Genomic DNA, 26,828 nt, shown 5'->3' with positions numbered 1-26,828 from the left:
CTAGTCCTGACAATGCATATTCTCTAACTTTTGTCCATAGGGAAACCCAGTCTGACAGCAAGGATTCCAGTGGGCCAGGCCTAGAGCGGCAGGTGCCTTGGTGCTCTCTCACCAGACAGAGTCTCAGGCCATAGGAAAGATACTGAATGATGATGATGATGATGGCGACGATGATGATGATTATCCTTTAGTAAGCACTTTCCTTATGCCAAGAGCTTTATATATCTTTACATAAATCTTTCTTAATCCCCACAAGATCTCTAGGAGATAAGTACTATATTAATCTTACATTATAAAAGAAAAACTGAGATTCAGAGAAGTTGGTATCATGCCTGAAGTCACACAGCTAATAAGTGGTGGGCTGAAATTCAAGGCCAAAGCTGTTTCACTCCAGAGCCCATGCCTATAAAACCTATGTACTTCAGTTCCCAGGGAAATGTGAGGAGGGCAGCCCCTCATGCCCCGCTCCCTTAGTGTTCCCTGGAGAGGTCCCCCAGGCAAGAGGGAAGACAACCTTGCTCACTTATGGCAAGACCACTGCCCAGTCAGAATTGTGATGCTCCAGACAGGGAAAGCGAGTGTTTTCACTGGCAAGCATATAATGAGCTCTTGCTGTATACAGGGCATTCTCTTTGGCATGAAGGCAGTGGAAAGATGACCAGGAAATGGTGTCTGCCTTTAAACCACATACTATCTAGTCTAGCAGGTCATGGAAACAACTGTTGCATTAAGGTGGGCTCTGAGAAAGCCTATCATAGTGGAGGCACTTTATTAATTCCCATAAGAGGATGTGGAAATTACTGGGAGGAGGGAACACTTCATCTGGACATGGGTAATACATAGGCATTCGGTAGGTGAAAAAAATGAGGAATTTGGGAATAATGAGGAGGGACCAGCAGGATCAAAGGCACGGGGGGGGGGGGGACAGCCCATGAGTGTGGGTGAGAATATGGTAGGAATAGATGGTATCTTGCTCTTTGATAAGCAGTGGGGAGCCATCAAAGGTCTTAGAGCAGAGGTATACCTTGTGGCATGGAACAGTGAGCGACTGGAGATGAAGGGACCATTCAGAGGTCAGATGGTTGAGACAGGAGAAGGTGAGAGCTAGAAGCAGAGGAGAGGCTACAAGACAGGCAAAGCAAGAGCAGTTTCAGGGGATAGTGAGGAAGTAGAATGGACTGGACTCAGTGATGGGCAGGGACTAGGAAGGAGAGAGGGAAGGCAGATATAGCCCTGAGGTCCTCAGCCTATGGTTCTTAGCTACACTGCTGGAGCCAAGAAACCCCCAAATACAGTGACTTCAATCCGACAGAAGATTCTCTCAGGTCTCTGTTGTCTATGCTGCTGAGACTGCTCTGCTGTGTGATGTCATTTAGGGACCCGAGTTCCTTCCATCTTGGTGCTCCTTCATCCCCTAGGGTATTGTGCTCATCAGGGTGATCAAATATGGGCACTACTCCCATCCATGGAAAAGGAGAAAGGGACGAAGTCCAGGGCAAGTGATGTCCTTCTGAATAAGTAAGGAAGAAGTCACTCATAGTGACCTGGCCACATGCAGCTGCAAGGGAGGCTGTAACATGTAGTTTCTGCTCCAGTGGCCACAGAAGGATAACCAAGAGTCTGCCACATCTGGGCACCTGGGAGGAATTCTGAGGGACAGCAGGCTTTTGCAGAGAAATACACAGTGTGGATTTTGTACAGGTTGAGTTTCCGATGCTTGCAGCAGATCAGGGCTAGAGATGTAAATCTGTGAGTTGGAAGCACAGAAAAGAGAGTCAAAACTTGGGGGGTGTGGGATATGAACCCATGGAGAGAAAATCAAAGAAGAAAATTGGACTAAGGGTGGAAACTCTTGAGGAATGCTTATGAGGAACAGTCATTTTGTCTCTAATATTTTCCAAAGTTAGTTGCATCAATATATCCCATCCCATGGACTCCTCTTATATTATGAAGTTGGCACTTTTCCATCAGCAGGTGGGGTTCACGTGCCTTCTCCTTGAATCTGGGCACGCCTGTGGTCAGAGCAGAAGTGATGCCATATGACTTCCAAGGCTATCGGGATGGGCAACACTGCCTCCCCTAGGAATGCTCATCCTTGAAACCCCATGCTCTGAGGAAGCCACGCGGTCACCCAGACAGGCATGCTCAGGTGTTCCAGTGACAGCCCCAGCTGAAGTCACAGCCAAAGGTAGCACCAACTGCAGCCTGGAGTGACAAGACTCCAAAGATTCAGGCCGCCAGCTTTTGGGCTGTCCCAGCTGACCATGAGTGGAGTAGAGGCAAGCCCTCCCCACACAGCCCCGCCCAAATTGCCGATACATGAACAAAATAAATATCACTATTGTTTTAAGCCACTAAATTTTGGAGTCCTTTTCTTTATAACAATAGGTAACCGATACAGGCCAGAATTCCTTTTACCTTCCCTGGAGAATGCCCTAAACCATACAGAACACAATCCTTTATCTGGGTTCCTAGCCCCTAGCTCAAAGCTTTGACCAGGCTTTGGACCCCTCAGGATGGTTGCCTCTCTGACGGCCTCAGGCTGAGCCCTTGGCTTGGACTCACAAAGGACATTCTCAGGCAGCATCCCTTCTCTGTCTCCAACCCCAGAGGGCCACGAGGTCAGTGTGGCAGAGAAGTTGAAACAAAGATGGAGTCTCCAAACATAGGGGACAGAAAAGTTTCTGTGTTCCCTTTTATTTTTATTCTTTAAATGTTTTTATTTACTTTCGAGAGAGCAGGGGAGGGGCAGAGAGAGAGGGAGACAGAGAATCCAAAGCAGGCTCTATGCTGTCAGCATGGAGCCAGAGGTGGGGCTTGAACCCACGAACTGCGAAATCATGACCTGAGCCAAAGTCAGACACTGAACCAACTGAGCCACCCAGGCTCAGGCTCATTTTTATATTCACTTCCCCTGAATTAGAGCAGAAGTGATGCCATATGACTTCCCTGCACAGGGAACAAGTGTCAAACTTGGAGAGACAGAGAGATGAGGATCACAGAGGAAGCCTCTGTGACCAAGAGGAGACAAAGGAGACCAGGGATGGGGAGATGGTCAGACACACAACATCCTGGAGGACAAGATACCTCAGAGGGGGCATGGCTCCAGTGCCAGGAGCCCCCAAAAAAGCAGTAGGGAGTGGTCTTTGGTAGGGGGTGGATATGGCTGCACAGCCAGAGCATTATTGGGATACATTGTGAAATGGTTACCATAATCAGGCTAATTAACACATCCTTCACCTCACATGGTTATCGTGTGTGTGTGTGTGTGTGTGTGTGTTGAAAACATCAAAGCTCTACTCTTATGGCAAACTGCAAGTATACAATACAGTATTATTAACCACAATCACCATGCTGTACATTAGATTCCCAGACCTTACTCATTTTATAACCTTATACCTTTTGACACCAACATCTCCCCCATTGCCCCACAACCCCAGCCCCAGGCAACCACCATAACCATCATTCTACTCTTTGCTTCTATGAGTGTGACTATTTTAAGTGCATTATATATGTCATATAATGTAATATTTGTTCCTCTGTCTTATTTCACTTAGCATAATGGCCTCCAGGTTTGTCCATATTGTTGCAAATGGTGAGATGACAGGATTTCCTTCTTTTTTATGGCTGAATGTTATTCCTCTGTGTGTGTGTGTGTGTGTGTGTGTGTGTGTGTGTGTGTGTTTCTTTATCCCTTCATCCATCCATGGACACATGGATCCATGTAAATTGATTCCACATCTTGGCTACTGTGAGTAATGCTGCAATGAAGCTGGGTGTATAGACATCTTTTAGAGATACTGATTTCATTTCCTTCAACCCAGATGTAAGATTGCTGGATCATATGGTGGTTCTATTTGTAATTTTTTGAGGAAACTCCACACTGTCTTCCCTAATGACTACCAATTTCCATTGCCAGCAAGAGTGCACAAGGGTTCTTTTTTTCTCCACAGCCTCACCAATACTTGTTCTCTTTTTGATACTAGTCATTCTAACAGGTGGGAGGTGATATTTCACTGTGGTTTTGATTTGCATTTCCCTCATGATGAGTGATGTGGGGCACTTTTCATGTACCTGTTGGCCATTTGTATGTCTTCTCTGGAAAAATGTCTATTCAGGTCCCCTTCCCATTTTTAAATGGGTTATTTGTTTTTCTGCTACTTAGTGGTATGATTTCCTTACATATTTTGCGTACTAACCTCTTATCAGACGTGGTTTGCAAATATTTTCTCCCATTCTGTAAGTTGCCTTTTCATTTTACTGATTGTTTCCTTTGCTGTACAGAAATTTCTAGTTTATGTAATCTTACTTGTCTATTTTTGCGTTTCTTCCCTTTTATTGCTTTTGGTGTCAAATCCCCAAAAATCATTGCCAATACTAATGTCAAGGAGATTTTTCCTTACCTTTTGTCCTAGGAGTTTTATGGTGTCAGACTTTATGCCTAAGTCTTTAATTTTTGTGTATAGTGTAAGATAAGGGTATGTCTATTTCTTGGGGGTTTATCCCTATGCCTGACATTAAATTCTATACATCCTGAGACTGTGGCCAAAGTATCGTCATCTGTGCACCCTGAGAGTTCAGTACTAGGACCAATGCCTGCAAGGCAAGGGTCTGGCCATTGATCAAATAGCCAGCATGCTGATTGACTGATACATCAATTAACACCTGACAGGTTGCTTTATCAGCGATTGAAGGACAGAATAGCAGCTTGGCTGGCTAAGGACAGGGTTTGCCTCCTACATATCTTTATCCCAACCAACACTTAGCCAAGGCCTGGCTCAGAGTAGAGGCTCAATAAACGGCTGCCATATTAGTCATATGGCTCACAAGCATCAAGTGATGCTGGGAAATGTAGTCTTTATTTTATTAAAATCAGTTACAAATCAGGGTTCCAGTACAGGAAAAACAGGAATGGAGACTGGAGGGCCACTAGTGACCTCTGCTATGAGGACACATTAATGAGTCTGGTTAAGGGATGCAGATACTTGAGGGCCACGTATCCAGTTCAGAAGTGAAATTGCATGGAGCTTTGGAATTCTGGAGTTACCTCTTGTACAGAACTTTTAGAGGGCCACAATTTCTCCCCTGTATTCTTTAGTGTCCTAGGGAGGTGCTGAGCTGAGAAGCAGAGAGAGGTTACCTTTGCTCTTTGAAATTACTGCTTTCTGTTTTCAAACCCTGCTCTTGAGGAAGTGTATACCGTCATATGTTCTTTGATTGTGCTCATCACAAAATCTTACTAAAGTACCCATTTGAGACCTGGCCTCAGTGCTCCTGATTACTATTCATCCTAAATTATTTGCAGGAAACACCTATTCACAGTCACAGGCTTCAATTCAGGACTAAGAGACCAAAGGCCTAAAAATTCTTCCTCCTTGCCTCTTTGCCGAAATGGCCTCACCCTGGGCCAAATGGCAAGCTCAGTGTATAGGTACTGTGCCAAGCTCTGGGCTCCCTTGCCTGGGTTCAAATTCTAGCCTTGTCACCAGCTGGCTGTGTGACCTTGGGCACATCACTAAACCTCCCCGAGCCTTGGTTTCCTCATCTATAACATAGGATAAGAATAATAATGCCAACTTCAACCACAGAATTGTGTTGGTGGTGAGAACAGGACCCGGCAGTAGTTAAGAACTCAGAATCTCTTGGGTGTTATTAGAAATGTAGACAATCATTTCAGGCCCACGTGTGCTGCCTCCCCAGCTTCTTAGCAGGAAACAACCCTGTCTTTTCCATCTCATGTGCCTCCTCTCTCTTTCCTAGGCACAGAGGATCCTACGGCCAGTTCAGTCTGGCATGGAGTTGGTATGGAGAGAACAGGTCTGTGGTTTACACACTTTTCTGACCCAGGGGCCGGCATTCTCCTTTCTTCCTTCCGCTTTGGCCACAACCCACCCAGAGGTGCCGAGGTGGCCAGTGCTGTGTTGTGGGTGTGTGGTGCCCACCTCCTCCCAACTCCACTTCGAAGAAGCATGGTGGGGTTGAGGACCTCCTACACACCTTGCATTCAGATCACCCCTCTCCCAGAGCAAAGGATAAAGGGGTGAAAATGAAATTTGCTTCCAAGCTTCCCTCCGGTTCCTGGAGTGTCACTTTTCTGCGTATTTATGGTAATCATCCCTGCAACAAAAACAGTGACTTCACTGTCTAAATAATAAGGCAATTTGTTACAGCTAATTACTCAAGGACTTCCTTAATCTCAATTAAAAGATCCGAGAGGATTCCTGCCCCCTCTCATTCCAGTGTTCCTGAAGATCCCCCTAATGTATTCTGGATCACAGATTAGTGGGGACCCAAGAATGATCCTTGCTGGGCAGAACTGCTAAAATCCATCCCAGCAACGTGAAGCAGTGATTTATTGTGACATGGAATGTGGGACATTTCCCCAGCTTTTGTGATTGTGGTAATGAAGCTGTAAACCAAATAGCATGAAATGAGGCAAGGCCTTACAATTTAATCAGCTCGTAAACAGATCTACTGCATCAAGCAAATGACATTATTATCCATCCGAAGTAAATCATGCTAATCTCGGGAGATAAAATCAACATCGTTAATGGTCACATGTCATATTCATCAACACTAAACCATCCCCTTTGACAGATTAATCCTAACTACAGCTCCCAGGATGTATGGTAATAGGGCTTGTAGCATGCATTTCACTCCGTGCCAGGCTAACCAGCACTCTTAGGCTGCTATTACAAATAATTTTTTTATTGATTTACATATTTTAAAATGCATTTAAGGTGAGGCACCATTAAAAACCCTGTCACCCACCCATATTTCTTCCCTACATTCCCAGACTTTATTAATAGGAACGGGAAGACAAACGCAGTAAGCCTTATAAATACTTTGTTTAGGGCACTGTTAGGGGTAATTAAGATGGGGACTGGGTGGTTTTTTTTTTTTGTTTCTTGCGGGGAGGAGGGACAGGTGAGGAGCAGAAGGGTGAGAGAAAGAAAGGACCCTCTTGTGGTTCAGGGACAAATGGAAATCGCAGCATTATTTGCTTCCCGTTTTCCCTAGAGGTGTCAGGAAGAGGGGGAATAAATTCTCCCCCAGATCTGCTCACAGAGCCTTCCCTCTCCCCCCATCTCTCACATCCTACCTCCACCCCGTCAACTCAGCCTCATGGTACGTGCATCTGTGCCTGCGTTTCGGTCATTGTATACTGCCTGCTGACTTCAGACACCAAATGTATTTATTTATCATAAGACTGACCTAGGATGAATGCTCCTGGAAAAGTGTCCACTATTCAAAATGTCACTTCCCCTCAACAGGCCGTGCATTATATTGACAGGCATACTTTCAGAGGTCTCTGAATGACGAGGATGGATGGAGGGCTGCCAGAGCAGCTGACATCGCCGCCCGGGCTGAGTGGGTGAGTGAGTGAGTGAGTGGGTGCCCGAATTATCTACACCCTTGCCAAGGAGCACAGAAGCAGTGGCAGCCAGGACTGTGACAGGAAATGCAACAGGGAGACCTTGCAGGCCTGCATTTCTCAGTGGCAGGCAGATAGCAACCCACCTTATCCCAGCCAACCTTCCAAGGGGCACATTTGAGGGCCTTCTTGTCCACCTGTAGGTGGCAGGTGGGAAAGAGGGTGTTATTCTCCTGAGGGGAGGGGGGTCCTAGGACCACCACTTTTAGCCATGCATTGCACAAGGGAATTCTTGGGAATTATTCAGTGCAGCAACTATGAGGCCACCATGAGCCTGTCCACATCACCCTGGATAAGAAATCCAAAAAATAGAAGGATTTTGGAAGAAAATGTACTAGAATCAAGCTATTCAACTCAATTAGAGCACTTCTTTTGATGCACTGAAAAGACCCCACCTCAACTTAAGTGCACTGAGGTAAGACTCAGACATTTCCAGATCCCCCAAAGCATGTATCACATAGATCTCCTACTACTGTGGTTTATTTCAGAGGAGGGAGGTGGTATTTGATAGATACAATAGGAGCCTGAAAAACTGCCCAGCCCAGGTCTATTTTATAAAATTGTATGTATCGATTAGACCACTAATGAAATGATGCAGTGTAAATTAACTTCAGGGTTTAGGTGGCACCAAGTTCAAGTGATTGGAACCCGCTCAGCTATAAGAATCTCTAAAGATTTTGTGTCCGGAGTTTTCCAGGATCCCTGCTGAGGGCTCTGGAGGTTGTGCTCTGCTTTCTGGGGGCCAGGCAGGCCAAGGACAGGCCTTTCCCTACAGCGGTCTGGTCTGAGTGAGCATGGTTTAGAGCAGTGGTTCATAAACTTTAGCATGAGTCACAAGTACCTGGGGGCTTGTTAAAACACAGATTGCTGCCCCCACCCCCCTGCCGAGTTTCTTATTCAGTAGGTCTGAGGTAGGGCCAGAGAATTTGCATATCTAGCCACTTCTCATGGGGTACTGATGTTGCTGGTCCTGGGACCATAGTTTGAAAAACAGAGCTTTGGGGCAGGAACACCTATGCTAGGAGGGGCAGAGGGGGCAGGGGTGGAGGTGGAGATGGGGACCTTTAGGCTCCCAGGGGTGGGTTAGAAGCCCAGAGTTGGGTCATGGCAGGCAGCTGGGGCCAGAAACAGGAGGTGAGGTCAGAAATGGGACTTTCACATCTCTGAGGGCTTTCCTGTTCTACGTTTCTGTGAACATTGAGAGTACAAATGAGCAAAGCAGACAGGTCAACTCTGACAGGTCAGAGTTCAGAAGGCCAGAGGTCAAAACTGAAAGTAGCAAGTGTCTAGAGGGGAGAGATGGCTTGATTGTAGCCCAAGCCCCAACTCTGACATACTCTGTTTCCCACAGTCCATCCCTTTCCCTCTCTGGTCTTCCTCTCTCTTGCCACCTCTGTGAAGAGAAAGTATTGCACTAGATGTCCTCCCAAATCTTTACAACTTCTGATAGGTGTGAGGTTATGCCAGTGTTTCCCAAACAGTCATCTGTTCAATCCTTGCTCTCCTTGAAAAATGAGTTCCATGATCAGGTCAGTTTGAAAACCTTTTCAAAACATAAGCCCCTCTTGGATTTATAATTTATACTTGCATATTAAAGGCTCTTCAGGAAGTCAGGAAACCTATTTAACTTTGTTTAATCCAGCATGTCCCAAATTTATTTAACAACAGAACCCATTTTCCACTTAACACCCATCAGCACTCCTAACACCTATTAGCACTAGAGAACACACTTTGAGAAACATTGGCCAATGCCAAGGGCTGAGGTGAGAGGCAAATAAATATGTCAGCATCTGAAGATGTATTTTCCCTGAAGGTGCCCGAAGGTGCAGGCCACTTCCCCTCGGCTCCCGGCACCTTGGTGCCTTGCTACATTCAGCAAACATCAATTGAGTACCTGCCACATGCCAGGGACTGAGCTGGACACTTAGCTAAGGGACAGCTCCTGCCCTCAAGGAGCTGCCTGGCTGGGATAGCAGGGGAGAGCCTAGGTACTTCTTTGGCCTGGCAGGGAACTTCAGAGATTCTAGCCATGCTAGGGACCTTTTGCCCCTCCTTTTCCATGACTGACATCAATTTGTCATTGGTTTCAGTAGTGGGCTTGCTCTGTTTAGTCTCACCTGCCTGTAAAGCACACAAACATGTTCACTCGTTCATTTAACAAAACTATATCAAGAATCTATTTCATGCTAGGTACCATTGTGGGATATAGCTGAGAACAAAACAGGTCCTTGTGGAGTCTATATTTCAAAAGAGTAAGATAGGCAGTGAATTAATGAAATACATGGCATGTCAGATGGTAACAAGTGCTAAAGTGGAGAGGGATAGACAGTGATGAGGGACTTCTGCTATTTTAAATGAGGATGGGGATGTTTCATTCACCTTTGTGTAACAACCTGAAAATGTGAGAGATGAGTCAGATGGAAGAATATCTAAAGAGAGAGCAGCAAGTGCAAAGGCCCTGGGGTAGGGGTATGCCTAGTGCTAGGAGACCAATATGGCTGGAGAAAATGAGAGAAGATGAGTAGTAGAAAAGGGTCGAAAAGATAATAGGGGTCATAGTGTTAGGCACTGAGTGGGATGGGAAATCTTATGAGCAGAAAACAAGATATAATATGATTTATCTTTTAATAGGACTTAATATGACTTAGAATTCATCATATACAAAGTCCCTGTGGAGAGCCAAAGAAGGCAATATGAGTTCACAAAGCTACCTTCCTGGTTGGCGGAGGTGGGCAGGTCATGTCACCCTTCTGCTGATGGTCTCATCAAGCCTGATATGAAAGGGTAGAAAGGGTGTGGGATAGATGGTGAGGGGCAGGAAGCTCTGAAACCCAAACTGTTTTACATATGTATAACATTTCTATGTTGTGCCAAACACTGCTGGAGGCCCATTTACTTAGATCCTCTTTGTGAACTTTTTTTTTTTTTAGTTTATTTATTTTGAGAGAAACAGGGACAGCACAAGCAGAGGAGGGGCAGAGAGAGGACAGAGAAAATCTCAAGCAGGTTCCACACCTGCAATGCAGAGCCTGACACGGGGTTTGAACTCACCAAACTGTGAGATCATGACCTGAGCTGAAACCAAGAGTCCTTCACTTAACCAACTGAGCCACCCAAGTGCCCCATCTTTGTGAACTTTTAACTAACCTTGTTGGGCAGGAAATTCCTTGATCTGCATTTGAAAACTCTGAGTCAGAGGAGTTAACAGGCTTGCCCAGCCACACAGCTCACCAGTGGCAGAACCCAGGGCTTCCCAAGCTTCTTTCCAGTGCTCTTTCCTCAGCCTCACAGTGTCTAGTGTTGGGAATGGTGTCTGGAGCTCCATCACTCTCCAAGGCAGCACTTTCCTAACAGGTGAGCAACCACAGCCCTTGATGCTCACTCCAGATATCCTGTAGGTACCCAGAGTCTGCAAGGTGAGTGTCTTAGATTGGAAATAGATACTGAGGTCATGGACAGTTGCATGTGGAAGGTTTACTGGGGAGTGCTCTCAGGAGATACACCTGTAAGGAAACCAGGAAAACAGGGATGGGATGAGTGGAAAATTGGCCTCAAATGTGGTTGCAGTAGAGACCTCAGCCCCCAAGAACAGCAGATTGGTGCAGAGGCTCCTGGAGACACAGGGATGGACACGTGATCCAAGTGGGGCCAATTGCAGTTGGCCCCAGAAACAAGGGGCGGAGTACTGAGAAAGAAGTCAGTCTGGCTCTGGGTGTCAAATCAAGGCCAACTAATCCAGAAGCAGTGGTGTCCAGCCATCCAGACTGAGGAGCTGGAAAAGATGTTTGGCGATGAGATAAAAGACCTAGGCAGGTGCAGAGAGAGTAGACGGAGGTAGCCCCTTCCTGAAGCCCTGCAGAGCTCCAGGCCTTTGTTGATCCACATCCCAGCCCTTAGATGGAGACTGTGGACCAGGGTTGCTGATTCAGCTTCTCCAAGAGGAAGCTTAGAGTTCTGTGGATACCACCGCTGCTCCTCCAAAGCTGGCCCCAATCCTCTTGCCATACCCACCTCTGACCCTCCCACTTGCCCATTTTCTAATCCTGGGAGTGGGATATTCTCTCTGATGGTTATCTTTTCTTTCCCTGGGTCCTTTTCCCTAAGCTTTTGAAAGCCGAAAGCCAGGATGAGCCTTTGTTTCTTTCAGCTGTCCCATATCTTCCCTGAGGCCCCCAGCATAGAACAGAATAGCTCAAAGGGAGAGGTGGGGTGGGGAGAGACAAAGAGAAGGACATAGCCAGAACTGTTAAAAATTAATAGTTCAAACATATTATCATACCATGAAACAACAGCAATTTTTAAATGTGCTTTTTTCAGAAGCAGAGCAGCCCCTGGACTGTGCTATAAGCACCTTCCCAGGCAAGCATCAGTGAGTGCTCTGTGAGGCCGGAATGTTAATGTCAAGATCATTCATTCATTTGTGTGCCAGAATAGACAGCCAACTGCTTCCTCAAGAAAAATGCTTGTCTTGCTTGCAGATTCTTTTCTGGCCCACTGCCCAACAGAGGTAGGGTGGCCATTCATTTGGATAAGTCTTGATTAGGCCTCTTAATTTTCATAAAAGGCAGTCAACCAGACAGTCCCCTAGATTGACTTAAAATGTTGGGTTTTTTTTAATTATTATTATAAAAGAAATACCTGCTTATTACAAAAATGTTGCAAAAATGATTAACCTGAAAGTGAAAGTCTGCTGTAATCTTACCTTCCAAAGGCAGCCTCTCTTAGACATTTGATCTATATTTATCCAGACTTTTCCTTCCTATCTTACTTTTTCCGTAAAACTGATCTGCTTCATTCTTCCTAACAAAACTGCATTGTTTCTTGATTCGCTTTTTTTTAAATTATTTTTTACATCCAAAAGTAATACATAACTGTAGTAAGCAGGGTTTAGCTAAACTATAAAATTCCCTCTCCCCCAAGGTGACATACTGTCACCAATTTCTTACGTATCCTTCCAGAAATTTTCTATGTCCATATATTATGTGATTATTTAATTTTTTTAATATTTATTTATTTTTGAGAGAGAGAGAGAGAGAGAGAGAGAGCGAGCTGAGGAGGGGCAGAGAGAGAGGGAGACACAGAATCCCAAGCAGGCTCCAGGCTCTGAGCTGTCAGCACAGAGCCCACCACGGGGCTTGAACCCATGAACCGTGAGATCATGACCTGAGCCGAAGTTGGACACTTAACCAACTGAGCCACCCAGGCGCCCCTGATTATTTAATTTTTAATAGGAACGGAATCATACAATACCACACTACCTACTATGGTGCAGCTTGCCTTTCTCACCTAATAATGTATCTTATGCAACTTTTCCTAACAGCACATGTCATCTCCTTATTCCTGTTGGTGGCTGCACAGTGTCCCACTATACAGATGTGCTGTGATTTATACATCAAGATCTATTTCTCAGACACGTGCAACACCTGCATTCCACATCTTTGTTGGGAACAAGAACCTCAAGCTGTGTGCTGCTCAGTCTCTAACAAAAGTAGAGCTGAAAGAAACACAATGCGACAGAGACTGATCTGGAGAAGAGACTGGAGTTCGTCCCTGAGTACAGCCAGTATCTGGGTGTCACTCCTGAATGAAGCCATTCCCTGGTGGATTGCACATTTGATCCACATCTCCTGGATCTCCCAGAAAGGTGCCTTCACCAGGTCTAGGCCCTGATTTCCAATGCAGGTGCCTTCACAAGCCTCACCCCTGCCTTAACAGTAAGGATGCTGTGGAAGATGTACACCACTGCATGACCCACATGAACTCCATGGAGGGGTGGGGAGCATTATTTCTTCTAAGGAGTTGGTCTGCTCTTTCTTTAAGGACCACATAATATTTGTAATTAATCATTTTTCTTATTTTCCTTCATTGCGTCGGCCTCTGGGAAGCACAGAACCAAATTTTAGTAATCACATACATTTTTTTGTGCATACCTGCTTGCTGTTTTTTCTCCTTTCATCTTATCTGTGTAGTCTTTTCTATTTCCCCTAGGCCTTTAAAGATCTTGGCTTTTAATTTTTGAACTTTCAATTTTTGCAGAGGTTTCTTGTTTTTGTTGGTACCTTTTTTTTAAATTTTTATTTATTTTTTTAAATTTTACTTAATTTTAAGAGACAGAGACAGAGCATGAATGGGGTAGGGACAGAGAGAGAGGGAGACACAGAATCCAAAGCAGGCTCCAGGCTCCAAGCTGTCAGCACAGAGCCCGATGCGGGGCTCGAACCCACAAAATATGAGATCATGACCTGAGCCGAAGTCGGATGCTTAACCGACTGAGCCACCCGGGCGCCCCGTTGGTACTTTTAAAGTCATCTCCCTTTTTTTTTTTTTTCACTTGCAGAAAAAGCCAGAGCATTAGAAAAATAATTTTGGAAGATGCTTTTCTGACATATCCCTTTCTGTTCAAAATGCCGGCTTCTCCCCTGCCCTGCTGATGTGCAGAGATTTGGAGGCTGAGATGGAGACCACAGAAGTGAGGTGGGACAGCAGGTGACCTGATAAGAGAGACTTGTAGCTCAAGGACGTAGGGCCAAAATTCATTCAAAATTTCATTCGAGCTGCCTGGGCTCCTTTGAAATGAGGTATGGAGGCTGCTAGGCTGCTTGGCAGGGCTCATTACCTCAACTCCCAGTTTACCAGGCCTTTCCCAAGCCCAAGGAGTGCCTCTTGTCCTAACAGGACTGCCACGCCTGGGATCCACTTGGAAACTGGCAGGGCCAAACTGGGATTTGCAATGCCCCCAGAGTCAGAGTCAGGAAGGACCCTAGGTCTTCCACTAAGTGAGGCAGAGGGGGTGGCTGTCCCTAGAACCCAGCAGTTAGATGCTGTCCTGTCACCTTACATGAGGAATGGCTGTGATAAAATAATAACTGGGAACAGTAGGTGACCCAGTTTGAACAAAGAAGCTGAGGATCGATGCTCCACAGCCACTACCTGCTTTGTGGGTCCTTCCACTACAACGTTATATATTATATGCAAATAGCAGCACAAACTTAAGGCCTCTTTTCATGTCAAGTGGCTTCTTTGAGCCTATATGTTATATTTTACAGATCTTGGACAGTAACATTTTTCTTTTTAGTGCAAAGTTGCTCAAGGTTCATCTGAGACTCTTTTAAATTGCTGCTTTCAGAGAAATAACAATGTAAAATGACATGATGATGTATGGCCCCGTCCGGCCGACTGGGGCTGCGGCAGCCACAAACGCCACCAAACCTTTGGGAATGAAGCGGTCTCCGGAGCGCCATTGTGCAATTGTCCTAACCGGATCATTTTTAATTAGTTGCAATTAATTTCAAGTGACAGCGTCCTGCAATATCAAGTCAGGGAGGCTCGGGTGCGTGGGTGGGGTTATTAGGAACAGACGGCTAGTGAGAGAAAAGCCAGAGGGGGGTCTCTTTACAGGGCTTTCACCTCCAACAAGATTCCCAGTGTGGGGGATGGAGGACCGATCATTTCCTGAGCTGGTGGAGGGAGCTCCTTCCTAATGATGCAAATGTTCTGAATCTTTCTGAGTCGTGTGTAGGCCCTGCAAGGTGGGCACTTACTACACCCTGTACACGTGGGCATGTGTGTTCTGACAATTATCTTGCTTCGGTAACACCAAGTGGTTCAGCCAAATAACTTCCGTCTTAGTGTAGTGGAAGCAACCCTGAGATGAGGCTTTGGGCAGGTAGTTTATTTGGGAGTGAACCCAGGAGTGGGGAAGTGAATCAGCAAAGGGAAGGAAACCAATAAGGGGTGTGTTGTTAAGCAAATTAGCCCTGTGTGTACCTGGAGCTCACTCCCATTGGGGAGCTCTGGAAGACAACCTAGAACATACATCTCAGAGCTATCCCATCCGAAGGGACCTTGGACACTTACACACAGTGGTCCTGTTGGTCATTAGTGGAAGGCTGCTTCCCAATTGTTATGTAAAGGCACACTAGTGCCTGGAGAAAGCTGTCAGGCAAAGCATGGCAGATGCTGGCAGCTGAAAGTCAGGCTTGGAGCATAGACATGGTAAGGGCAATGGGATAGGATGGATACTGACAGCGTCTGCTGTAACCTCCAGTTCTAAAGCCCTACAATGCCCCCACCCCCAACCAGTGTCCCTTGGATATCCTTCCAAGGCATTTATATGGGAGAAGCCGACAGAGAGGGTGAGCGGGGTAACACTCCTGGGGAACCCAGGCTCTCTCAGGCCAGGCTTTGTGACTGACTGGGTTTCATTTCCTCCAAGCATCTTGGCACCCTTCCCCTACATCCAGGGTTCAGAGTCCTTCTCAGGAGAATTGCTACTGAGCAATGGTACATGTGTAAGACATAAAACTGAGAAAGTACCCCTCCCAGGCACCATGTTCGCCAATCAAAAAGTTTTGGGGGGCACAGATCTCATAGTGACAGTCACCCTTGTCCCCTACCTAGCTAAATCTTTTGGGCCAAGGGGCTAGTCTGCACTCCGCATGCACTTGACTACTCTAACAGCAGATTTAGAACCAGGACCAAGGCACTTGACCTCCACGCCCTGGATTCTCTGGAAAGGTGAAGTGGCATATACACACCCCTTCCAGCTCCTCCTTTATGTCCCCAAAGGCTTCCTTCATTGGTTAATCAGTAGGGAGGGGGTGGAAGCTAACAAAACTTGGGCCTTTTCTCAAGAGTAAGAACAACAACTATTACACACACATATTGAACACTTACATATGCCACACACTGTGCTAAGAACCTTCCTATACCACATTAACTTCTTAAAATTTCACAGTCCAGTGAAATATTATGCCCGTTTTAGAGGGGAGAATACTAAAGAACACAGAAGCTAAGTAACTTACCTAAGGTCACTCAGCTTCTCCGTGATGGAACTAGGATATGAACTCGGGCATCTGAGGCCTGGAACCCCAGTGATGAGGTCAACTACCTGAGGAATTGTGACACCCACTGTACCCTCACTGACTTTTGTTTTATGCTTCCCCTGAACTGAAACACACAATACTAAAAAACCTTTCCAAAAACACTGAGTATGTCTGACCTAACCTCTTTTTTTCTCTCTTTAATTTTTTAAAGAAGTGGATTATTGCGTCCATTTAGGGAATCTCCAGAGATAACTGGAAACCCCAGCATTGCCTCCTGCCTTCTGGGGCCCAAGCTCATCGTCTGCCTCAGGTAAGGACACAAGGCCCCATAACAGGAATGTGTGGTTGTCCTCCATATATCTCTAGTATGGCACTTACCTCGGGAGGAGCCAAGATCCCCTTCATCACCCTTTATGGCACTCTCATCCATTAATTTATCTAAACTCTGTCTCCGGGCTTGGCCAGTCTTCCCATTTATGAAGGATACCTCTTTGCCCACAGAAGTCCCTTTGAAAGCACCATCTCTTCACATCGGAGGTTTTTGTTTTTGTTTTTTTTCAGTCCTCAACACGTCTTGACTTTGGACTTCCAATAAGTTGTTTCTCAACAGTACCAGAATTTGTGTGGCTAATTTGATTTTTCCGCAATTTCCCACTAATTTTCTTTGAATGAGACTTATTTTAAAATTTCTTTTCTAGAGTCTGGAGTGTCTCCATTTTGCCCCAGCTCTGTCAAGCTGAGGGATGGGATTTTCTGGATTTTGCATTACTTTGCTGGGCCTGCGCTTCTCTCTTGTTTACCCACAGGAGCCTTGTCACCACCTGACTTGTGCATTTCAGGTCAGTGAGCCAAGTTCCCACCCTTTCCTGCAGGGCCTGCTCAGGGCCATAAAAGGCCATCACCTCAAGGCTGTCTTTGGGAGCTTATGTGTTTATTGGGACACAACTGACAAAACTGTCTGTGAGATGATCATGAAAAAAAAAAGTGGAAAAGAGGTATAACAAAGGGCTTCATTTAGGGAGGAACAAAAGAAGTCTTAGGGTGATGGGCCACCTGAGTGGCTCATTCGGTTAAGCAACTGACTCTTGATTTGGGCTCAGATCACGATCTCACAGTTCGGTTCGTGAGTTCAAGCCCCACATCTGGCTCTGTGCTGATATATGGAGGGTGCTTGGGATTTTCTCTGCCCTCCCCCACTGTGTGCACTTTCACTCTCTCTCTCTCTCTCTCTTACTCTCAAAAACAATTAAATAAAAAACATAAAAAAAAAAAGAACTCTTTTTTTGTGAAGTTAAAGTGGCCAGATGAGGCTTCCAGGAGAAGCTGTTGAGGCTGGAATTCTCAAAACCATAGTTCTTGGCCCATCAGACCCCACAGCCTCCTTTATTACCAGGTTTGTCATGCCCCATTTACTATCCCAGGATGGAGAGCAGAGATAATAGTATAACCAACCTATCCACATAATTTCACACACACACACAAAAAAATCAATATATTGACCCAACTGTTACATAAAGGAAAAATCAAAGGAAAGTAAGTTATAATAAAATAATACGTATTTCAATATGTAAACGCTCAGCAACAATGAAGAAGTCAAATACTTGCACCTAAACATAAAACCACATGATGGGACAGCTTGTCAGTACCTCCTGCTTTAGGGGGTGTGCTGGTTAATTAAGGTCCCTGACTGATGTGCCCACATGAAGGGTGGTTTCTGAAATGGTGAACAACTCTTGATAAAGTTCTGTACAGAACAGAGGATAATTTCTCCCTCAATATCACAAGAGCTGCATTCCCAGAAAATTCAGTATATATTAAAACCATGCAAAAGTGCTCTGTGCCTATATGTAAAACTGAGCAAGGTTTAGACTTGGGTCATTGTAAATAGATTTTTCTACCAGAATTATGGTCAAGCCTTGGACCTCTGTTATGGTTGTGCAGATTGGGCACTGCACAGCTATTTACTTCATCACATAAGTGAATGGTGTTCCCTTGGGTTGTGGAGTATACAGCAAAGTACTTGCAATTTGCTTTAGTTGCACGGGATGTGGGAGAACTCGTCATCGCATGGGACTATCCTGCACACTGCAGTATGCGGAGAGCACTCCTGCCCCCACCCCCCACACACACTTGATGCCAGCATTGTCACAACAAAATACTCCCGTCAATGTCCAAATTAGCCCCTGGGCAGCACCGCCCCATTGAGAACCACTCTCTCAGAGCCACATGTGGCTCCAGCCTCTTCCACAACAGGTGGTCCTCAGCTTCTACTCAATTCCTCTCTATTGCCTCCTTCATCCACCTTTTCCTTCCCATTCCTGCCCTTGTAGGCTCCAGCCCTAATGGGCTCCCAGTCCAGCCCTAATGGGCTCATTCTTGGGTCAGCAGAGGCATCCACCTGGGCTCCCTGTTCTGGCCTCAGCAGCTCCAATTCAGGCAGAGAACCTGCCCAGCACTGTGGTACAAAGACCTTTTTCTCCCCTACATTTAGGATTGAGCCCCGCATTGACAGTGCTTCTTGTTCTGACCCTATCTTTTCATAGTAATCTTTCTTCCCACTCTCTCCCATTCTCAAAGCATTCCTGCCTCCATACATTTGCTCCCACCCTTCCCTTTCTTGGCCAGCCCTGTCACCCATCCTACTTCCTCCTCCATCTCTGACCTTAGGTGCTACCTCATTCACCAGCTGCCCTGCATGTCCATGGTCAGAAGCAACATGCTCCCATGGTGTTTCATCTGTACTTCCTGTATACCCATAACACCTTTGTAGAGTGTTCTTCTCTATATATGAATTACAATATCCTTCAGAGCAAGGACCAGGACTTATTGCTCTCAGGGCTCTAGCACTGGAGATCTCCAGCATTGGTCCCAGCACTTGAGATTGTGTATAAGGTAGGGCTAGCCCCAGAAGAGCATGGATCTAATCAATGGGCTGCTGGGAGCCATGTGGCTTCCTGAGTAGGGACTGACTGAAAGTGCTGGCTTCAACAGATTGCTCTAGTGAGGTGGGGCACATAGTATTGTGGCAAAGAGTGAAGGCTTCTGCCTTCCTACAGCAAGGAAGGATGATGGTTTGGTCTCTCAGGTGGAAGAGGAAATCAGAAGAAGGCCTGAATACATTCTATCTAGGGTGAGGTAGGAGAGTGGTCACGAGTTGTGCAGAGAACATTGGCCTAGAAGTCTACAGGCCTGGATTTGAGTCACGTAGCCTTGCTTCCACACTTACAGTAACATGGTGCCCAGTGGCCCACCATGCCAGGAGGTTCAAGTGAGAAAGAATCTCACTAACTTATCCTTCGTTAAAGTAAATCCACATGTTTATTGCAGCATCACTTATAATAGCCAAATTATGGAAGTAGCCCAAGTGTCCATTGACAGATGAATGGATAAAGAAGATGTGGTATATATATACACAACAGAATATTACTCACCCTTTAAAAAGAATGAAATCTTGTCATTTGCAATGATGTGGATGGAGCTAGAGAATATAATGCTAAGCAAAATAAATCAGAGAAAGACAAACTCCATATGATTTTACTCATATGTGAAATTTAAGAAATGAAACAGATGAACATGAGGGAAAAGAGAGAGAGAAACATACCAAGAAAAAGACTCTTAACTATAGAGAATAAACCAATAGCTACCAGAGGGGATAGGGGTGGGGGATGGGTGAAATAGGTGAAGGGGATTAAGAGTCCACTTATGAGGAGCAACTGAGTAATGTACAGAGTTGTTGAATCACTATATTGTACACATGAAACTAGTGTAACATTGTATGTTACCTATACTGGAAGTAAATAAAAAACTTAATATAATATAAAAAAATTAAATCCACATGATTACTATTTGGCCTCATTTTTAAGTCATCAATCTCATTAAACATCATCTGCACTCCCTTCGAATTTAAATAAGGCTTCACAATACAACTCACCCTGCATTTTGTTATTAGAGAAAGATTCATTATTATAGGAGAGAGAAGGTGCCCCCCTATTCACCTTGCACTGGGTCCTCAGGTCCCTAGTCATTCTAGGGACCCCCACCTCTCCTACAACCTCAGAGTTTCCAGTGTGCCATGAGCAACGATGTGACCATGAGCAAGCCTGCTTCTAGAGCAGCTTGACCCAGAGAAGAATGAGCAGGCACATTGGTGACCTCAAATAGGAATAAGAGCTCCCCTGTGGAGTTCACACTGATGGGTTTTGTAGTCTGGGATCCTCAAGGGAGCCAGGGCGTGGTAGGCTTCCTAGGGAAGACAGAAGAGGATTTTTTTATCACACCCTGGGCTTTCTTGCAGCTTCCTCACTGCTTGAGCTTCTCTGTAACCAGTGATCTTTGACCTTTGTCCGGCCTTCCCTGTGGTACAGAAGAAGCTGTCAGGATACAGATCCCAAGCTTTAACTTTCTCTGGTGCCCTGACAAGTTCCAACCTGAGGCTGAATACATATCAGCGTCACCCAAAGATCAGATTTTTAATACAGATGTCCAGGCCCCAATCTAGAAATTTTGATTTGCAAACATGGGTAGAGTTTTTTTTACTTGTTTGTTTCTTTTTTAATCTCTGAGGGGACTCTACACAGAATCAAGAGAGAGCCTTGCCTTCTGCAGACAAGAATGTCACGTCCCAGGCAAGGCTTTGGGCAAAAGAGGTGAGGGGCATCTCTGGCCTTATGACTTGGTCTCTTGAGAGGAGGGATGCCCCACAGAGAGTCAAAAACCCACAAACCAGTATATCACCCAAGGCCTGGCCCTAGCTCTGTTCCAACTAAGGCAGCGGAGAAGATAAAGGACCCACAATACCATCCCCAAAGGGCCTGTTCTCCCTGCCAGAGGCTGTGACTGGGCCTCACTGTGGAAAGAAGGTGGACCTGAGCCTCCAGTGGGCTGCTAGGTTGCCATGAGAGGCTGAATGGGGCAGGCCTGGCAAATTCCTTGACAAAGAAGGGAGGAGTGTGTGTGTGTGTGTGTGTGTGTGTGTGTGTGTGTGTACATGCATTTTCACACACTCTTATTGCTGCTACTGCTGCTGCTGCTGCTGCCCTCTGGCAGGAAAGCAGCCTGTTCAACCCCTGTTGTAGCTTCATCACACCCTGGGGTGGGGACCTGCCCAAGGCTAGAGGTGGGGGTAGGGGTGGGGATGGAAGAGGGAGGACTTTGAGATTTCATTCTGGTCATTTTGAACAAGACCAGGTAGAGGGGCAGGGAGCCCCACCTCCCAGCTGAAGCTGAGCAGTGGTCCTCCACCCCCACACAAGGCCTGACTCTAATGTCTTCTGATGGGACAAATTGGTGAGCACGACTATTAGCTGGGTGACATCAAAAGGCATTAATCTCTGGTTCCCGAGCAAGACCAGCACCACATTAGTGCCTCGCACCCAGTCATTATTAAGACTTTAGCCCAAGGGTGTAATAAATGTTTTATGGCATGCAAACCAAGGTAATGGAATGCAAATCCCATAATATAGCCATACATTTATTTTCTAATGGAGCAAATGATGATGTATTTTATCTCAGAAGAGCTGCCGATAGGGTCTGCTTGGGAAATGCAAAGTTAGGGACCCAAAGGGTGAGTGGGTGGCCCTGCTAGGGTGGGGGCTTGGGGTGAGCAAGGGTGGGAGACGCATTGGGACTTCCCAGCAACGGTCAAGCTTTCATGCACACAAACCTCCTGGACAAGGCCATTGCTCTTGCTCTCGTACCCCCAAATGCCCTCCTTTTGGGGCATATATCGAACATTCTGAGGCTTAATTACATCCCCTTTGCAGAGTTCTCCCCCTCCCTGGAGCCCCCACCCCCACCTGGAGCTGCATACCAATAAGCTATTCAGCTCATATTGGCTTTCCAAAAATATGGCCACATTAAGGTGTGAAATGTTAATGGGATCGAGGGGGCACAGGGCTATTTCTCCCGTGGAGTTAGGACTTGGCATTGGTGCTGTTTTTATTAAGAGGCCAACACTGTTCAGTTGCAGCCCTGCGGCTGGTGGAGAAACCAGGCAGGCTACCGGGGTGGCTGTGGCTTTGGGAAGGGCTTCGGGTAATTGAGCCCCCCAGGTCTTGCTGATTGCTGCTGCTTCAGAAAGAACTCTCTGATTATTCCAGTGGTCCCCAAAAGAGCATGTGATGCCTTCGACAATCAGAGGCCCTCTTCATTCCCAAGAATCTCCTTAGTGTCCTCTCTTGTCCAGCCCAGGCCCAGGCACACAGGACCCAGCTGGGCAGGGCCTCATGAGCCAAATACTGACATCTAAGGACCTGTTCTGTACCTAGATTTATGGGGGCACAAAGAAGTTCAGGACCTGTCCCTGCCTTCAAGGTACTGATGGTCTAACTAAGGAAAAGGACACGCATATAGAGGTATGAGGTTTAAGGGTCACCTCAGTGGCATATCTGAGGAGTCCATGTTTCCTTATAAGATTTCTAAGAAATAGAAAAGGCATCCATTGAGAAAAAGAGGAGAGTGTCCACCACTGACTAAGAGGAATCCTGGTGGTGATGTTCCTGTGGCTAGAGGTGGTGAAGACCTCTTAAAATTGGAAAGGTGAGACTTGGCTCTTTCCCCAGAGAGCTCACAGTAGGTGGTCAGTTCATACTGGCTTTGGAATGCCCTGAAAACAGTGGTTATCCTCCGAGGGCTGGGACTAGATCTAGTATTAGCACTTTGATGCTTGACAATACTTTTGATCTTCTAATATGCCTTCTTGTTTTATAGAATAATATTAACACCAATAATAATTAATTGAGAAATTATATCAGGCCCTGTGCTGAGAACTTCATTATCTCATTGAATCTTAAAACGATCCTAAGAGAGAAGTACCTTTATGATTCCCCCTGAGGAATAATAATGAGGAAACATGTCTCAGAGCGAGGTTTGTCCAAGTGAGCAAGAGCTGGGACTATAAGTAGATCTCTTTGCCTCCAGAGCTCATCCTGTATGGTCTGCCCCTCTAAATCCAAGGTAACAGAGGTCAGAGGAGTAAAGAACTGTGTTGAAGGATACACACCCAGTTGGTGTGATCAAGGGAAGGCCTCTGGCTGCAGGCCTTGCTAACTCCTGCACCACAGTGAGCAGCTCTCGGTTTTCATGTGTATATTATCTCAGGCACAGTCTCCCTAGGTCCAAGTGGCTGATGCTCTGTCTACATTCAACAAGTCTGTGCCAAGAAAAACTATTATCTCATCCTAAGATAAGTCAAATCATGGATGAACACAAATAAAATAAAAGCAAATCTGGTGTTCCAAATAATTCTGAACTCACCCTAATTTGAAGATTCCCCATTGATTTACCTGTGCCAAACATGGATGCTATAGGTTGATTGCCCTTTTGAGCTGGAATGAGTTGTGCTTAGTTCTGCTCTGGTTTGATCTGCTGAAATCCCCAGAGCAGCCCTTTATAGACCATTATCCTCCAAGGCCCAGAGAATGAGTCAAGCCTTCTCTGGGGGAAGAAAGACAGTAGTAATCTACTCTGAATTCTTCAGGCTGGGCCTAGAGACACATGGGCATGGATGCCCAACAACCTGAACGGGGTCAGACTAGGGTGTGACAAGAGGAGCCTAGGGCACAAATTTAAGGAGGCACTCACTCCCAGAATCACACTAGCACAGACCTTAAAAACAACTGCCACTGAAATTACATGCTCTAGGCACCTCTCTTGCCAGGCCCTAACTCTATCAAAATGAGAAAGAGGAAAGGAGCCCATGTCTCTTTGGCCCACTGTTGAGTTGGGGGAAGGTAATGGTGACTTCCAAGTGGTCGCTGTACCTAGATAGCTTGGGACTCGGGGACTGGATCAGCAACAGAAATTCTAAGGAAACTGACTCTTGCAAATGTAAACAGAGGGAACCTCAAGCTGTTCATTAGCCCACTTAAGTGAAAATTCAGGGGTTCAAGACTTAAGCAGGGCTGGATCTAGTTATCCAACACCCTCAGCAGTCTTTTTCTTTCCACCTCACAGCTCTGCTTTCCTTGAAATTCTTCCTGGACACAGACTAATTGAAGGTAGACAGGGGATCACTTGGACCTGGGATAATACACACACAGAAAAAGCAAGAGCTGTTCGTAGTGGTGCAGGAGACAGCATGACCTGAAGCCAAAGGCTCTCCTACAGGAAGCAATGAAGTGATGGCTTCACTCTACGGCTCAGGAAGCAGCTCTGGAGTTAGGGCAAGAGAGCCACAAACAGCCCCAGGCCTATTTCCGGCAAACCCCAATGGAAAAAAGAGCTTCCCCTCCACAGTAGTTGAAGCAACAGTGTTCATTAGCCCAGCTTCAGTTCCATGCCCATCACTGACCTAATCCCCGTGGCCAGGGGGCTGACCTGCTCTGACTGGCTAGATCTAGTCTTGGGCTGATCCCTGGGGACCCGAGACATTCAACCCCATTTGAAACTATGTATACTTAGGGAAAGAGATATGAATTCTCTGGAGAATCTGGGTGCTCTAAGAGGAGGAATGGATGCTGGGCAGGCAAACTCAAGAGTTGAGTGGCGGCACCCACTAAAACGGTGGCTGCACTAGGCCTTCTCTGGGGACACAAGGCACCTGCTGCCCAAATGTGCATAATGTGTGATCCTCCTCTGGAAGCTTTCCTCAGGGACGAAATGCTTCTTACTCACATTTGGCCACCTAACACTCTCCCCCAAGGGACTGGCCAGTGACTTACATTACAGTTTCTCAGTAAGAATTTGCTGACGTTATGAAAGAATGAATGAGGAACCGTGCTAGGGCTGGGCCCCAAACTTTTATTAACTGTGAGGTTAAAAGCTATCGAGGGTCAGGGGCACCACAAAGGGGCAGAGGGAGTGAGTCAATTAACACCTGCCTTTTTATTTCCAAATCGAATTGTTGCATGAGGTTTAGAGATGATGTAACCACTCGGCAGTGTCGGGGTAGGATTTATGAGCCATGGCATGTGGAGCAATGGTTTGAATAGGCAGCTGGTGAGAGGCATTTACCCTGACTGCCCTCACTTGGAAGTCTACCTAAAATAATGGCTGCAAGGTACTTTGGCACTTATAAACCCCTCCCCCTGTAGCCAGAGTGGATCTGAGTTGAGTCACTTTTTCCTGGGCTGGTTTAGAAGGGTGTCCGGTTCAGGCATGGCTTCATGCAGGAAAGGGAAGGGAGTGGGAATATTCAGGAGTAGAGGGAGGAACGGGTAGACAGAATAAGAGATGAACTCAGACTGGCTCCCAGGAATGCGGACCTGACCCCACTGGAGTCTTCTGAGGTTTGTTTGCATTTGAGTAGGGAATGGTATTAGCCAACCCAGAGTTAATTCCATTCACTGTCTCCTACCAGGATTAGCCTCTGCTGGGAGTCTCTGGGAATGGAGTTGGTATGGTTGGACTCACTGACCATTCCATGGCCTACTGTAGACAAGGAAAGAAGGCACACCTCCCCTCTAGCCCTTCCCACCAGTGTCTGGGACTGAATGATGGATTTTCGACTGGGTCATTAAGTGCTGATTAAAGTACTAGGGAAAAGAACAGGAGGGGAAAGAAAACACAACATCGAATGTTGTACATACATACACACTCCCACCCCAGGCACCCCCCTTCCCTTTTCTCAAGCTGCCTCAAGTTTGTTCCAACCCTCCATTGGAAATGCTATAAAAGGCCAGGTTAATTAAGTCCTATATATTACCAGCACAAACACTTCCAACTTTATTCTGGCGGCTCAGTGAGTGAGGAGGAGGCCAGGCAAGGTCCAGGCAGCTCAGGGTAATAAAACAGAAGACTCAATTACCTTGTACATTTGCAGTTTTTATAAAATCATTTAAAGTTCTCCCAATGAAAAGCACAGTGGAGAGGGACTGGAATCCTGAAATCCAGCAAGAGCTTAGAGAACCAGGGATTTTAGAGCAGCTATAGTTAAGAAAATCATCTTGTCCATCCCCCTACTTCTGGGAAGGGAGGCCAAGGCAAATTATGGAGGAAGGAGAAAGGGAAAGGGACTCCCTAACCATACACTGAGTTCCCACTGAGTCTGGAATACTATGCTGGCACCTTACTTAACCTGTTCTGGTAGGTATTATCCCCATTTACAGATGAGAAGACTAAGCAGAATGAGTCTATGATACCCAACCAAGAGAGACTCAAAATCCAGAGCCTGTTATACTCTGATTCTTGCCCCTCCCTTTAAGCTACCAGGCCTGTATCTGCACAACATAGCCCAATGTTAAGAGAACAGTCCCTGGAGTCCATTTGAACCCCTGGATTCAATCACTTCCTAGCTGTGTGCCTTTGGACAAATTATTTAACTTCTCTGAACCTTAGTAAGTAGTCTCCTCATCCTTGAAAACAATTTTAGTACCTTCCTCACAGCATTGAGGATTAAATGGGGGGAGGGGCAACTGGATGGCTCAGTTGGTTGAGCATCTGACTCTTGATTTCAGCCCAGGTCATGATCTCACGATTTGTAAGTTCAAGCCCTGCACTGGGCTCTGCACTGACAGTGTGAAGCCTGCTTGGGATTCTCTCTCTCTCTCTCTCTCTCTCTCTCTCTCTCTCTCTCTCTCTCCCCCTCTCTCTTCCCTTCCCACTCTCTCTCAAAATAAATAAATACACTT

At 46.1% G+C, this 26,828-nt stretch overlaps 1 long non-coding RNA gene across 1 annotated transcript in view; it reads right to left on the bottom strand.

Annotated features, from left to right (window-relative positions):
• Positions 1-443: 443 nt before the first annotated feature.
• LOC109264448 (uncharacterized) overlaps positions 444-26,828 on the bottom strand; it is a 107,983-nt gene continuing 81,598 nt past the window's right edge. The window contains exon 5 of the long non-coding RNA XR_002078727.2: positions 444-1,747. This is a non-coding gene — a long non-coding RNA (uncharacterized LOC109264448). The remainder of the gene's footprint in view (positions 1,748-26,828) is intronic.

The sequence above is a fragment of the Panthera pardus genome, unplaced genomic scaffold (assembly GCF_024362965.1).
Source record: "Panthera pardus isolate Hobbes unplaced genomic scaffold, ASM2436296v1 HiC_scaffold_22, whole genome shotgun sequence".
Lineage (NCBI taxonomy): Eukaryota > Metazoa > Chordata > Mammalia > Carnivora > Felidae > Panthera > Panthera pardus.
The sequence above is the reverse complement of the archived record's forward strand: the minus strand, read 5'-3'. Positions and strand labels throughout refer to the sequence as shown.